Raw genomic sequence first — 14,559 nt, forward strand, 5'->3', positions numbered from 1 at the left:
CAGCTGGCCCGGCACAGATATGCCAGCGCGGTGAATCAGTGGAGCCGCAGAGATGTGGAGAGCATGGAAAAGGGTAGTGGAGAGGGGAGAGGAGGGGAGGGGATGGGATGGGGAGAATAGTTGGGGAAAGTCCCCCTTTGCCGTTTCCAAAGGGAGGCACGTTCAAAAACAAACAAATCACCACTGAAAAGACCAGAGCCGAGCTGCTCTCCCTGGTACAATCCATTCAGAACACCCGAGCAGAGAACACCCACGGACACACAGACACGCATGCATACACACCAAAAACACCATACACTTCCCTTTTGGAGATGGGGAAAAAAGGGGAAAGGAAGGGATGCACTAAATCAATTACAGCAGAGGCCTGGCAAGTTTTCACACTGTGGGCTTAAGAACTGTAACAGGGACCCTCAACAGTAGTCCAGCATTGCTTGTGATGGCTTAGGAGCATTCCGAAAAGCATTGGCAAGTCGTAAACGGAAAACAAATCAACCCGATTTGGGTCAATATGTACATACCTCAAGTTCCACAGATTCTAACTCACAGTAGCTCAAAACACTGCAGATTTACAAGGACCCAAGGACAAGTCATTGCACCAACACATTCCCCACACCTTGCTCTCTGAGCCATAAAATCCGAGGCAATCAGACAGGGCTTGAAACAAAAAACAGACGTCTAGGCTCAACAAAGACACAACAACGTGGCGAGAAACAAAGGCTGATGACGGGGAAAACACAACACAGACGACATAATAAAGTATAATAAAACTCACCAATCTCCAAAAGAAACTGTGGAGGAGAGTGTGGGGGACAAGAAACCCCCAGGCCAAAAAAAAAATCTCCTTCAACAGGTGCCGGGGGCTGTGAGCGTGGTCAGTGCGGACCCTAGCCCCTCGGCATGAGGGGAGACTGCAGACAGCTCCCGGCTCTGCCCCAGTGCAGCCCTCCTCAGGCAGTGCATTCCACAGACACTTCAAAAGACGGGCCGAGACAAAGGCAAGCCAAGCTCTACGTGCGGCAGGCTGCTACAGCCACCAAAGGGGCCACCTCTCTTCCGCTGCCCAACAGCCAACTTCCAACACAGATGAGGAGAAATGATTTTCAGTCCATGTCCAAGCACAGGGGTCCCTGGTCGCCCTGATTGTCAAGGCAAAGCAAGACAAGTCAAGTCAAACTGCACACACATAGACTCAGGACCAACTTAAAGTTGTGGGTCTGCGCGTTCCAATTGGGGCAGCCCTGCCAGGAGATTAGAGTGGTTTTACCCCCTTGAAATGAGGTAAGGGGGTCGTAGCCAGTCCCCTTTAAGTAATCTGGCAGCTCCTTGCCTCTCATTGGCTTACCTTCCGCTATGCTAATAAGCAATTGAGAATGCCGGACTCTCGCTCTCTTGCTCCTTACACATCCCCTCCCCCAACTCCTCTTCCCCCTACTTCTGTTGTGCAGCAGACCTGCGTTTCTTCCATTTCTATGGCAACAGGTTGATTCTGTGGAGTGCTTTAGCCCCCCCAAGAGCACAGCAGCTACCGAAACCAAGGGAGTGCTGAAGGGTCCTCAATGTCACAACCGAATAAACAAAGTCGGTCAACATGTGCATGATCAGTCATACAATGATGTGTTAATGGCTTGCCTCAAAAACAACAAAACCAGGACTGTATTGTGGGCGTTATATCGTGTTCATATGAACTTATTGGTCAGGAAGAGGTGGTTAGTCTCAATTTGACCCTTCATGGCAAGATGAAGGTTCTTCAATACACCATGGGGTGCTAATTGGACACATCATCAGTGATAAACCCGAGGTCACGGGGTGTTTCGGGTTTTTGATCATCAAGGTTAAATGATAATCAGTTCAGGAATATTGACAATCATTTAAAGAATACTTCTAGATAAATACCAATTCAGAGAAGGTCTGCAAACAAGCCTAAATTGTCAGGTGCAGCTTTTTACGACAGAGGCGCTGATCAAGAAACGGCAAAATGCCAGCCAGTGAAGCGAGGACTATGTGTAGCTGCAGTGTTGCACTCCTTCTTTATTTCAATAATGATGTTAAAGACAATGGTAGCCCATCTCCCTCATTTAAACTGATACGGACAGCCGGTCACAGAAGTGACCCCTGACCCTTGCTTGCCCCCGGACTGATCATGTGACGGACACCGACAGACTGGGTCTTTCGGCATCTGACGAGAGCCATCTGGACTCGCACCGCAACACGGACGGAGACCCCCTCATACCAGCACACACCACCAGACTGACTACTGGCTCACCTTTAAGTAAATAAACAGATGGGAGTGTTTACTGCTCATTCATAGGGTAAGGGGGAAACCTGAAGAAAGCCAGTTTAAACAGACGAGAAAAATCTGGACTTGACCCACAAAGGTCTGATTAAAACCCGTCCTGGCACTTGTTCAAGTCGTCTGGTGACAGGCAAGGAGATTACGGAACTGGTTAGACCTACGGTACGGTTGATGAGTGGGGTTTGTAAAACAATCTATTGTGAGGCCACTCGCTTTTGCCAGTACATTCCAGACTTGCGGCCGTGTCCAGACATTTACCTTTAGATAAACAATGATCTGCATTTTTTTCCTTCTAAGAAAAATGGGCAAAGCCAAGGTGTATTCTTGGCCCCACGTACACACTGTTGTAACCAGTAGCCTTGCAGGTCAATGGGATCAGACACAAGCGTGTTTTGTAACAAACGAATACCTGCTTTTTTTTTTTTTTTTTTACAGCAGCATGTAGAATCTAGTTTTGCATCTATTTTACACATTAGAAAAATGACTATTCCATCCATCACAACAACTAGTAGGAGACAATATAGGTGAAGATCTAGTTCGAGAGGAAAGAGAGAGAGAGAGTGCAACCCTATAGCCAGGGAGCCTGTTGAGCGGGCCCATGTGGCGGCGGTGCGTAGCTCCCTGCGGCACTGCGGGAGCGCAAGAGGTCTGACTGCTGTTCAAGGGCTCACAAAGGCCCTTCTTCAGCTGCCTTCACAATTAGGCCAGTCATGGGTAGGGGCAGGGATGAGGGGGAGAGGAGGGGTGTGGTGGTGGTGGGTGGTTGACTGGGGAGTTTAGGGAGAGGGGCGGTGGGGCTGGAGGAGTTTAGGGAGAGGGGCGGTGGGGCTGGAGGAGTTAAGGGAGAGGGGCGGTTGGGTAAATGAGGTGAAGCATGAGCCCGGTGTAATGACTGGCGCATTCCAGAGCTAAGTGACATACCGACCGCAGAGACTCACCGGCCGCGGCTGCTTCTTTTGGAGGTGGTGGTGGAGTGGGGCTACCGTTGTTGTCTGTACTCCCCACACAAAAAAAACCCTTGTCTCACACCTGGGCCCCCTTTATTCAGGACTGAAGGGCTGAGGAAAATCAGATAGACAAATCCAGTGCTTGTCCGTCCAAACATGTGCTATCTGTTACTACTGTGTGTTTTGTCCCATCTCCCCCATGTCACGTCCACTTTGTTTGAAAATACAAATAGGAGAGGAAGGCCATGATAATGCTAGTGAACGTATTTATGGTCCACTGAAAATTTTAGGGCTTATTTTTAAACACACTGAAGACACTGAAGAAGGCTCTGTGCAGCCGAAACGTCTGTCATGTCAGTCTCTGCAATGCTAAAATAAAAAGAAAACAACAAGAAAAGAAGAAAAACTGAGTGCGATCCATTTCCTTACTACTAGATTACTTCAGAGACGCACCAACAAGACGGAAGAGCGCGGTGTGTGAAAAATAACCTTATTTTTAAACAAAATCACCATGGATATTTTGAACAAAATCTTCAATCCAATCACAGAGCTTAAATATGGACAGCATTTTTTCAAAAACAATATAACAATAATCCAATGATCTAAAAATAATCTATACCATCCTGCTAATAAAAAATTACAAACGTACTATCAGAAGACAGCTAGTGCTCGGTTAAGAGATCCACTGGTCCAACCGGCGACCGGCAGGCTGGAAAGAATAGGGTGATGTGTGCCTGCTGTCACACTCTTGTCAGGAACTGAGCTGGTGACACAATAAGGAAAGCGTCCAAGTGTGATCTTTATCCAGTCCAACAGGTGGCAGGGCCACGGTCCCTCTGCTCCCGTCTGAGGCCAGTTCCAGCACTCAGGGGGGAAGCCATCACTGGTACTATAGGGACAGGCGGGAGCCACGAAGGGTACAGAGACAAGACTGTGGCGTAGACCCTTAGATAAGTGATCCCAATGGGACGACGGCGCCATGATGGACATTAGAGGAAGTGAAGAGATAAGTGGACTGAACAAGTAGTGAGAAATGTATCACTAGTGTAATATTGACTGTGTCACTGGTGGTTATATTTATCGTTATTGATAGTTATTAATTAGTTCTGCATTCATAAATGTGTTCCAGACAGGTGCTGTCTGCAGAGATGGGTCATCTTGTGGGAGCAGCCAGGAATATAGACAGTACCACTACCTGCCTTTAGCACTTGCCAAGCCTTGTCCAAAATGCTCTGGGCCAATTACCATGCCCTGTTAACACTGCTGGCTAATCCACTACTACTATACTGACTGACTGAACATATCCATGCCCCTAGCTAGAAATAACAAAACACCAGACACCACTGACCACAAAATCCAAGAGACCTAAGGCATCACAAAGACAATATTGCCAGTCCCTTCATGGATGTTTTTTTTCTCCTTTTGCGAGGCCAATAGCAGACAATGATCCCGGCCACCTGGTGCATCCTACAAATCCCCTGGCTTCCTTTTCCTCATGGATGCCCTCTCTGACTGGTGATGCGATGGGTACCATGACAACAGGCAGCAGCAAACGGTAAACAAAGGGCAGCACATCATGGCGTGATCACAGCCATGCACTCAGGATAAAGCATCATATGTGCTTTTATTTAGCCATCCCTGCTTTGTGTAGAACTAGGAAAAAGGGGAGAATATTTCTTACAAGTGTAGCCCTCCTAAAGCAAGCTCAATAAGACACTGTAAAATTCATGGATGTGAAAAATTAAACGTTGACCTGCTGAGTGAATATGCTTAAACCCTTTTGCAAACGTCTCACAATGCATACATTTCATAAACACATTTTCACCCAGACAAAGAAGTATCAAAATCATCTCACCCTCTCTAGAGACCAAACCATGAAAAGTCTTCTCACTATGACGAAAATTAGGTTAGTTTTTCTTTCATTCTTTCTTTCTTCTTACATTGCATCAGTACAGCTTCCAGTCTAGAGGGATGATTGTACTCCCTGTCTTACGTTTACTGGTTGTGTTCCAGCCTAGTACAGGTAGGAGCTTTGCAGCTCGTAATTGGATTTCCTCTTTCCCATTTGTGCTCTTCCTAGACAGCTTGGAGTAGTGGACACCACACACACATGTCCCTATTGTTACATTTTAAGATACTTAAAAGTGATGATTTCCAAATGATATACAACAGATATTTTGCAGATGGCTGGTCAAACTGGATCCTGCATCTCTTATCAAGTTTTAGTCAGCTAGACGGTCATTACCTTTCGTCAATAGATATGTAGTCTAAAAGGCACAAAAGAGGGCAGCATTTTTTTTAAGTATGGAAATCAGAGTCTTGGCACTGCACAATAGAAATGGTTGTAAACAGTGGGAATAAAGTCAAGTCAATTGAAAGTGGGTCAGGGAAATAAGGTGATCCAAGATTAGCCATTATGGAGAATTTGGAAGGGAAAAAAAGAAAAGGAAAAAAAACCTGTTTAAAATCTATGGAGTGCACAAACAACTAGCAGGCTCCATCTGCAGTGTGGAAGGTGCTGCTGCTGCTTTGCTGGCTTGACCTCTGTAACATTATAGACATAAAGTATCTGACTGGAAGAGTTGTGCAGTACATGTCTACTCTGTACCACTGTCTGAACAGCAGTACAGTCTGTGCCTCATAGTGTAAAAAGTCTCGTCCCTGTTACTGATAGACCATAGTCATACCAGGCATGGGTACAGTAGGTATAGCTCAGTAAATTCCTTGCTGGATCATGCATACATATCATCTAAAGTAAGAAGTAAGAGACACAATTTAAAAATTGAGCTCACACAAAACTGTACTTCATGGTGGACCCATCAGTATACACCACGCTTGTACACAAGATTCTGGATAAGCACCACGTGCTGGAACATCACAACAAACCAACTGCTCTTGTGCAATGCAACACGGCAACCTAAAAAGCATCAAAATCCCCTGGTAAAGAACACCAGTGCTGTACACTTCAGCTGACCCACAAGGAGTAGATGCTTTCAAAGCCAGAACATTCACATCAGCCGCATCTGAAATGAAGTAAAGCACACACTGACTGAGCGCACATTTAGAAGGACAGACTTTGCACACTCTAGCCTCTCTCAACACCCAGAGGCACTATGTAAATGTGCAATCCAAACCCCTCTGTGGGCTCTACAGAGATTTATTAAACATGACAAGAGGCCACATCTTTGGCAACACCGCTCTAACCTTGGCTGAGTGCTCCACATTGTTCCTCTTTGACTTGCACGTCTTGACCACTGGGGGGCAGGAGCAGAGAGGAGTAGAGTAGCTTCTGAGAAGCGGCTCTGTTGACTTGATATGCACTGTTTAGCAGTCCTGGTGACCTAGGGTCAGTTAGCCACTGACACAATGACCAAAGCAGAACTAGAACAATGATCCAGTTAACAAAAGACACAACAACACAACAGCCATCAATGTCGGGGGGAATCGGTTGAAACAAGCAGAGGAGTAGCTCAGCAACAATGCTTAGACACAGCTGAATTTGGGGCAATAAAAATGTTTGACACACACTTTAACAAACAAAACACTAACCAAAAAAGACCCTATACAAGATAATATCAACCTGTACGGATCATTCATCATCCCCTTATACTTAAAGCCCAGTAGGTAGTTTTTGAGTGTGGGTAATGTTTGTAGTTAGAGAGGCAACTGGTAATGGTGGCAAGGCACATACATTTTTGCCATTAAAAACCCTGGCGGTAGAGCATTAGTACAGAAAATGTTCTCCTGAGTGTTGTAGCTTAAACCTTAGGTTTTTTGGGGCTACTGTGACCTTGATAAATCATAGATTTTTTTTTGTCCAGCCAAAGAGAAAACACTTAAAGTAGTGTACTTACAAGCTACTGTAGCTGTGATTCAGTCAGAGAGAGAGAAGTGTGTTAAAAAGAATACTTTACGAGACCTCAGGAATCCAAAACATATTGTGCTGCAATGCTGTGTATGACCCATGTGGCCACAAAGGCCATTCAGTGCATGGGCAGCCTTTGTGAGATTGGGTTGAGAATAACCTGGGGCCGGCTACATCTAAAGCAAATTTGTTCATCTTGGTCTCAAGAGAGATGAACAGACCAAGGATATGGATCACTGGAACCATGTCGTGTGGTCTGATGAGACCAAGATAAACAAATTAGCTTTAGATGGTGTTAAGCATGTGTGGTGGTAAACAAGTGAATTTTACCAAAAAAGTGCATCATCTGGCTAGTCAAGCATGGTAGTGGGATTGACATCTTTTGGGGATGTACCGTATGAATGCCGCCAACATTGGAAATCTGAATTACACCTAAAGAAGCATGCATGTCAACATGCACTGTGACTACAGAAGCAGATCATGATACTCTCCATAGGATTTCATTAAAAACTCACACCCATCTATTTTAGCCAGGTGCAGACTCAAAATGTACAATTTCAATGTACTGAAAGGTTGAAACACACACGACACACCGATGACCTCCCTTTTAATCCCTTTTCATTTCTAAATGAAAAAATGAATGTAGTTGCTGCCAAAGGTGGTTCTACAAAGTATTAAGCAAAGGCTGTGAATACTTTTGTAAATATGATTTCTTTGTTTTTTATTTTTTTATAAATTTTGAAAACTGTCAAGACAACTTGTTTTTCACATGGTCATGGTGGAATAATTTGTGTAGGATTTTGACAACAGATATTCATTTGTAGCATTTGGAATAAGGCTGTAAGATAATAAAATGTGAAAAAAGTGAAGCGCTGTGAATACTTTCCGGATTGACTGTATATGGCCTGTGACATTACGCTGTTTTATGTGTGTTGCTATACACCGTCATTTCCTTTACTATCAAAAAATTATACTCTATTCTAAATAGAAGTTGGTATTCAGGTGAGTCTGGCAAATACATGCTTCAAGTTTCTCTCAGCATGTCTAGAATGATCTGGAAAACCAGCGTATAACAAAACGCAAAGCATTCATCACCGGAAATCATTATTTGTTTAAGTTGGAGCTAGGTCCATGAGGCATTTGATTAACATCAGATAGTAGCAAAGACCAGCTGGGCAACCTTTGTGAGAGTTAGGCTGACGGAGCAGAGGATGGAAAAATATAAATCCACCATTGCCATTAAATGCTATCAAAGGCAATTGTGTCATTGGTGTGAGAACAACAATGGTTGGGCAGTCAAAACACATCCTGAGGGCCGGTTTACTTAATGTTCTTTATATACCTTAGCAGACTTAATGTAAACATCCTTCATTGTGTGAGAAAGGAATTTCGTCGAGGTCCAATACAATACGTGGCTGGAAACGACCTGTACTGTATATCAATTGTACAGAAACAGTTACAACAACAAAAAACCTGAAAAGAAAGCAAAGGCAAAGGTTGTAAAAACCATTTGAGTGTTTTGGTAGGCTGAGCTCGTGTTCTTTTTTGTGTTAGCACAAAGCTGGTGCTTTTTTGCGCAAACTTTATGATTGTGGCAAGTTAGGGGTGAGCGATTTTAAAGACAGAGAGAGAGAGAGAGCAAGCGAGAGAGAGACCTATGTTGAGGTTTATATCTGCTTGACTGGGTAAAGTGGCTTAGTGCCAACACATAAAAGTCGTGGAGATGACAGGGGCACAGTAACCAGCCCCTGGCTACATGAGGACACGGTGGGGCGGGGCGGAGTGAGGTGGAGGAGGGGGTTACCCTTTAACAGCTCCTCAGCCCCACTGACTGCCTGACGGTCTCGGTCACAAGTTCGCCATCGGTTTGAGAGTTCACAAGGACATGTTATGAGGGAAGAAATGTCTGGCCACACGAGGACATGGGGGACAAGCCACTATGGAGGAAGTTACTCTGTACGTAGTTCCACAGCCTCACCCACGGTCTGTCTCAGCCAACAGTTTGGTTACACGTGGTCCTCCACGACGTCCTAAAATGTTTAAACCTGTAGCATGAGAACATTACTACACTATGAGGCCCACATCCCACTGTCTGTCTGTTTTGAACAGAATTTGCCCGGCCATCTTGTTGAGTTGAGAACATTGACATTGATGTGGGAACTGTGCACCTGAGACACATTGTAAATCGTTTAAATCTATGTAAAGAGCTGGACACATTTAACATTTACACAGCCTGGCAGACTGTCTTGATCACAACTTAACCCACTTCATCTTGTCATCACTTGTTGAGATGGCTAGGACAGGCCCGAGGTGTCCGTGAACACCTGGCTAGGTATGTTTCTAAATCAAACTGAAAATAAAAAAATCGAAACTCAAGTAACATTTCTCATGTTTTAGTAAACAGATAGCCAATATGTCTCCATCTTATACACACTAAAATAGTTTAATATTATTTAATATTATTATTTAATAACATAAAAGTACTTTAGTGTATGTTTCTTTGATAAAGGTACCACCACAGCCCACTTCTCAGACCTGTACATGTATAGTTTGTTTCCTGGTGTGATGTGGTCCTGAAAAGGGGAGAAAAAGGGCACTGTAGAGCCTGCTTGTGACTAGCCACACGAGGGCTGGGAGGCCATGCTAGAGTGGAGGGGTTAGCCTTTAACAGCTCTGACTGCAGCTTCAATGACTGACTGTTTTGGTCAAAGGTTTGCCTGGTCTTGTTAGTGTAGGAAGATCAGGGCACGCATCACGTTTAAGGACCAAGGAAAATTAATGCACATTCAAATAACACATCTTCCCTGACAATAAACTGTTAGCACGTCAAAGACAGATGCATCCCTGCTAAAGGAAAAAAAAGGAATTTAAAATCTTGACAAGCAAAGAAAAATGACCAATGACTATGACTACTGAAAAATTACTAATTTTGGGAGCAGAAAAGTTAATCGTTTACAACAACTTGAATGTTTACTTCTGTGACTCATCGCGTAGTACACTTTGTTCCCTGTTGATATGGTCTTTAAAGGGGGAAGAGGCGGCCCATGCAAAGCTCCGCTGCAGGCAGCAGACTCCCAATCCCATTGTAATCACACAGGGCATAATCCCAGCAACCCTGAATGCCAGATTATGATTCTGCCTCCTTCAGCACATACAGGGCACTTGGCTCATGCCTGTGATGGCCTAATTGCTCCCGTTTGGTCAACAAGTTCAGACGGAGTGAACCACCCCTTCATAATAGCCAGGTAATGCTTGTTTTAGGGAGGGGTATTATGCTGTGGCTCACACTTACTAACAAGTGTAATAGCGCATTTTTCCTCTCCCTTATGTTATTAATATCATCTCTGATTGGGGAGGATCTCATTTTTTGGAGGTTAATATAGGGCAAGTTCAAGACTGGCATGTGAATAACATTCTTCCTTGAGCAAAACTGCCTTGTGTTGCTCCACAGGGCACAGTGGTTTCTGGAGGATATGCAGAGCTGGTGAGGCGTGTTTCTTTTCCCACACACCGCCACACCCCACTGACATATTTATACTAAAACTACCTGAGACAGAGGGAGGGGGCACTCCTACTAACACTCTCCCTTAAACACACACACGCGCGCACACACACACACACTTCACAAGTACAGAAAACAAACCATGACCTCACAGTTTCATATGAAGTCACTGCATGCAAAAAATGCCACTCTTTCCTCATTTGAGAGCATTGTAAAGGCCACACCTACTAACAGATAACAGCAGGTCCTGACAGCTTCCCTTTTCCTCATTTGTCAACTGACAGACCTGCCAGTGACACAGGTGGTGACACACGACAGGGAAACGCTGCACCTAACCAGCCCAACGTACACAAGCAGAGCACAATGACACAACGAGAGAGAGGGAGAGGGAAAAAACTGCTGTTACACACCAAGCTTGTTTGGGCTGGTAGTACCATGTATTTTTCTATGTATTGTATGCTACTGATTATGGCTTCATTTCTAAGTTGTTTTGAATAAAAGTGTCTGCTAAGTGAAACGTAATGTAATATGTGACACGAGAGGAACAAAGAGACATTACTGAGTCATTGTTATCTCTAACGACAATCGAGAGTCGGGGAGTTTTCCACCAAGCGAGCCGTGGCCTCTCCAAAATATTCCAAAATTCTCACTCAAAAGGAAACCAAGATTATACTTTCAAAAACCAAGCTTAGATATTTTATCTGGAGTCAACACAAAAAAAATGTTGAGGTGGAAAAGATTTTTTAAAAACAGTTCTAAGAGTTAATCACTTGGCTTGGGGGGGGCAAACTCGGGACACAAATAAAGCAAGGGCAAAACCATCCTTCCTCCAGCAGTGGCAAGGCAAGGCCAAACAAAACAAAAAAAGCCCCAAAAAAAACATTATGACCCCCAGCAGAGACTACAAAACAAGCCATGTCTCACCACCACCACCACCAGTGTCTTTTTAGACTGCTGAGTTCACACCTCGGGTTGTAAGGCCACTGACTGACGGCAGACAAAGAGGAGAGAGGCGGTGTAGGAGCCCTGCTCTTCCCTGCGGTTCCGTAATAAGAGCTTATCTGTGCCCAGCATTCTAATTCTGACTCCAGGGCCTAGTCGTTTGCGGTGGGGGGGAAATTATCAGTTGCAGATATTGTTTGTGTACACAGTTATAATCACAGTTGGTTATGACCTCTTGTCTTTTGTGCTTTTTCTTTGTCTGTGATTGTCTTGGAGACAAGAGCGTGTCTCTTCTGACTGTTGTTCCGCCTTGTTCTGATTTGCTTTAGCAAAGCTGAACAATTCAAGCCATCTCTCTCTCCCTCTGAGATACACAAGAAGGTGAATGCCATTGCTTTGACCTTAAAGTAATAGTTTTACAAAATAATTCCAGCATTTCACTTATAGCTTGCCTTCCAAAAGTCCATTCCCATCTGAAGAGATGATCCAACAATCACAACAATCTCAACACACTGGCATTTTTACTCCACTCTGCTTTATTGGATTTAAAAAAAAAATAAGTAAAACAATCTGAGGCATCTTTCCTTGCCAGTGGAGGGAAGCCGAGATACTATGAAGGTTCAGGCCAGAGTCCAAAGAGCCCCCCCCCCCCCAACAAAATAAATGTACGTGTGCGAGGAACATTCCAGCTGCCGATCCTGCACTGTTTACGAAGCCATACGTTCATCTAGGATACGGATGAAGTGCGGAGGAGGTTTCATGTAAGCACCGGAAAAATCCGGAAAAACACACACACACACACACACACACACACACACACACTTTTACCCGTTTCATTTTTCAGCTGGCGAAACGCATTCGTGTGAAACCGTGATTCATGCAGTCAGTTCACCAGCATACTAACGCTCCAAGTCATCAAATACCACAAACATGATCACTTTATACAATAAATGGATTAATGGATGGCATTCAAATATAACCTTGGGGCAGTTTCAGCCAGAATTACGGGAATTGGCGCTGGCATGCTGACATTTCACTTTTTCTCTTGTTGCAACAATCAAAATTCGGTTTCAACCAAGCTGTTGCTCTGACTGTGGTCGAAGAATGGGGAGACCATTCCTAAATCAAGTCCTCATTTCAATGTCATTGAACTGCACACGAGAAATGAAGGGAAAAAAAAGTCTGTTTTCGGATTTCCCTGGACAGCAGTATTTGTTTAGTCGTTACAATATAATGTGATCTAACACAGTCTCTCTGGAGTGGTCCAGACAGGGCCGAGTCCCAGACAAAGAGGGCAGTGTGTGGAGCGCACAATGGGCCGGCCTATATGGCCAACTGCACCGCAATGACTTGGGGGAGAGGGATGGGGAGGCGGGGGGAGGTGGTCCTGCATGGTGGCTGGTGGTGGTGGGGGCTTGTTTCATTGAGGAGATGTACTCAGGCCATTTAAGTGACATCCATCAAACTGAGAAAACTGGGGGGGGGGGTCTGTGTGAGCGCATGTCTGTATGTGTGTCAATGTTGCTGGATCAGTGTCTTTTTCTGTATCTGTGTCTGTGTCTGAGTACCAGGGCTTGACACTGGCCCCTGCAAACCAGCCAAATGTTGGTATAACTTGGCTGCAGCTAGTAACAGTTTCAGTCACACTAGCCACTTTGACAAGTAACTTATTTTTTGGGTGGACAAATCACATTAGTTGCATCTATTGTTTGTATTTAAATTCAAGAATATTCTAAAGAAAAAAAAATGACAACAAAACTCTAACGTCAAGCCCTGCTGTGTACGTGTATGTAATACCTCATGTGTGGTGTGTGGCATATGTGCCTGTGTCACTGTGTCCGTCACTGGGTTGATTCTGTGATGGTGAGTGTTACAGTATACAGAACAACACTACAGCACAGTGCAACCAGATGAAAGGCGCGCCACTGTGTTCAACTAGGAAGAGATGATGGGCACATTTGAATAGTGCTGTTGGCCAGGGAGCAATGCAAAGCTCCTGTGTTCTCGTCAGCCCACTGAGGCGTGAACACAAAATGAAACACGACAGAAGATTTACCTCAACTGGGAACAATCAAAACGATAAGGGAATAGCAGTAGTCAAATTTCTACCCAACTCAACCTTAGGCAAGAGCACATCGCAATAAGTACATTTACACCCGAGACGTTTATGTTTCCTGTATGCAGAGTGTAAAATCAGTAGCTACTAACTACTAGCTTAGTACTGCATTATGGGACTGAATCACAGGGGAACATCAATTTCTATTCAAACTGAATTGAACCCCTTCTTAAAACAATGGGCTTAACTGTGTTGGCAACAGTTACTTCCAAATAAACACCTGCAGCTATTACTCTACTAGTGAAAAAATATATTCAATCACAGGCCAACACCAAATGGCTGTTGTGGCCAGAAGTTGCAGAAAGAAATTTGCCCAGTGATTTCTCACACCTTCAATAGCTGCATTTATTTCAGAAGAGATCACCTTGAAAAAAAAACAAGCAAACTACAAGCAAACACAAGCCAATATAAGCAAACACAAATTTTGGCCATGCCGCATTCCTGAAATATGTGACTGACTCGTGGCTGTCTGTGAGGTAAATCTCAGGCCCTTGCCTTTCCATCTCTGCACCTTTTCCTGCATCTTAAATCACTCAGTCACATGACCACAGACAGACAGTCATCGCCATAGAGCCATCTCGCCAAACAGGCTCAGCCGGCTGTAGTGTGTGTGTGTGTGTGTGTGTGTGTGTGTGTGTGTGTGTGTGTGTGTGTGTGTGTGTGTGTGTGTGTGTGTGTGTGTGGTTTCAGGCGATGACAGTTACTGACTAAGCCTTGAGTGTGCCAAATAGGCCAGTCCACCATTCATTTAGAAGATTCGCCTGATTTCACTGACTCTGAACAGTGAAAGTATACAAAGCCGCATCCACTTGCTCCTAAGTACTCACAAAAGTACAAATAGTCTGCATTTAATCAGTTCACTTTCACACATTAAACTTTTTTGCCATTGAAGAC

The 14,559-nt window shown here is 44.4% G+C and overlaps 1 protein-coding gene across 2 annotated transcripts in view; it reads right to left on the reverse strand.

Moving 5' to 3' along the window:
* Window positions 1-14,559, reverse strand: part of shroom2a (shroom family member 2a) — a 63,886-nt gene that overhangs the window by 30,293 nt on the left and 19,034 nt on the right. The window lies entirely within an intron of this gene.

This window comes from Engraulis encrasicolus, chromosome 6 (genome assembly GCF_034702125.1).
Source record: "Engraulis encrasicolus isolate BLACKSEA-1 chromosome 6, IST_EnEncr_1.0, whole genome shotgun sequence".
Taxonomy (NCBI): Eukaryota; Metazoa; Chordata; class Actinopteri; order Clupeiformes; family Engraulidae; genus Engraulis; species Engraulis encrasicolus.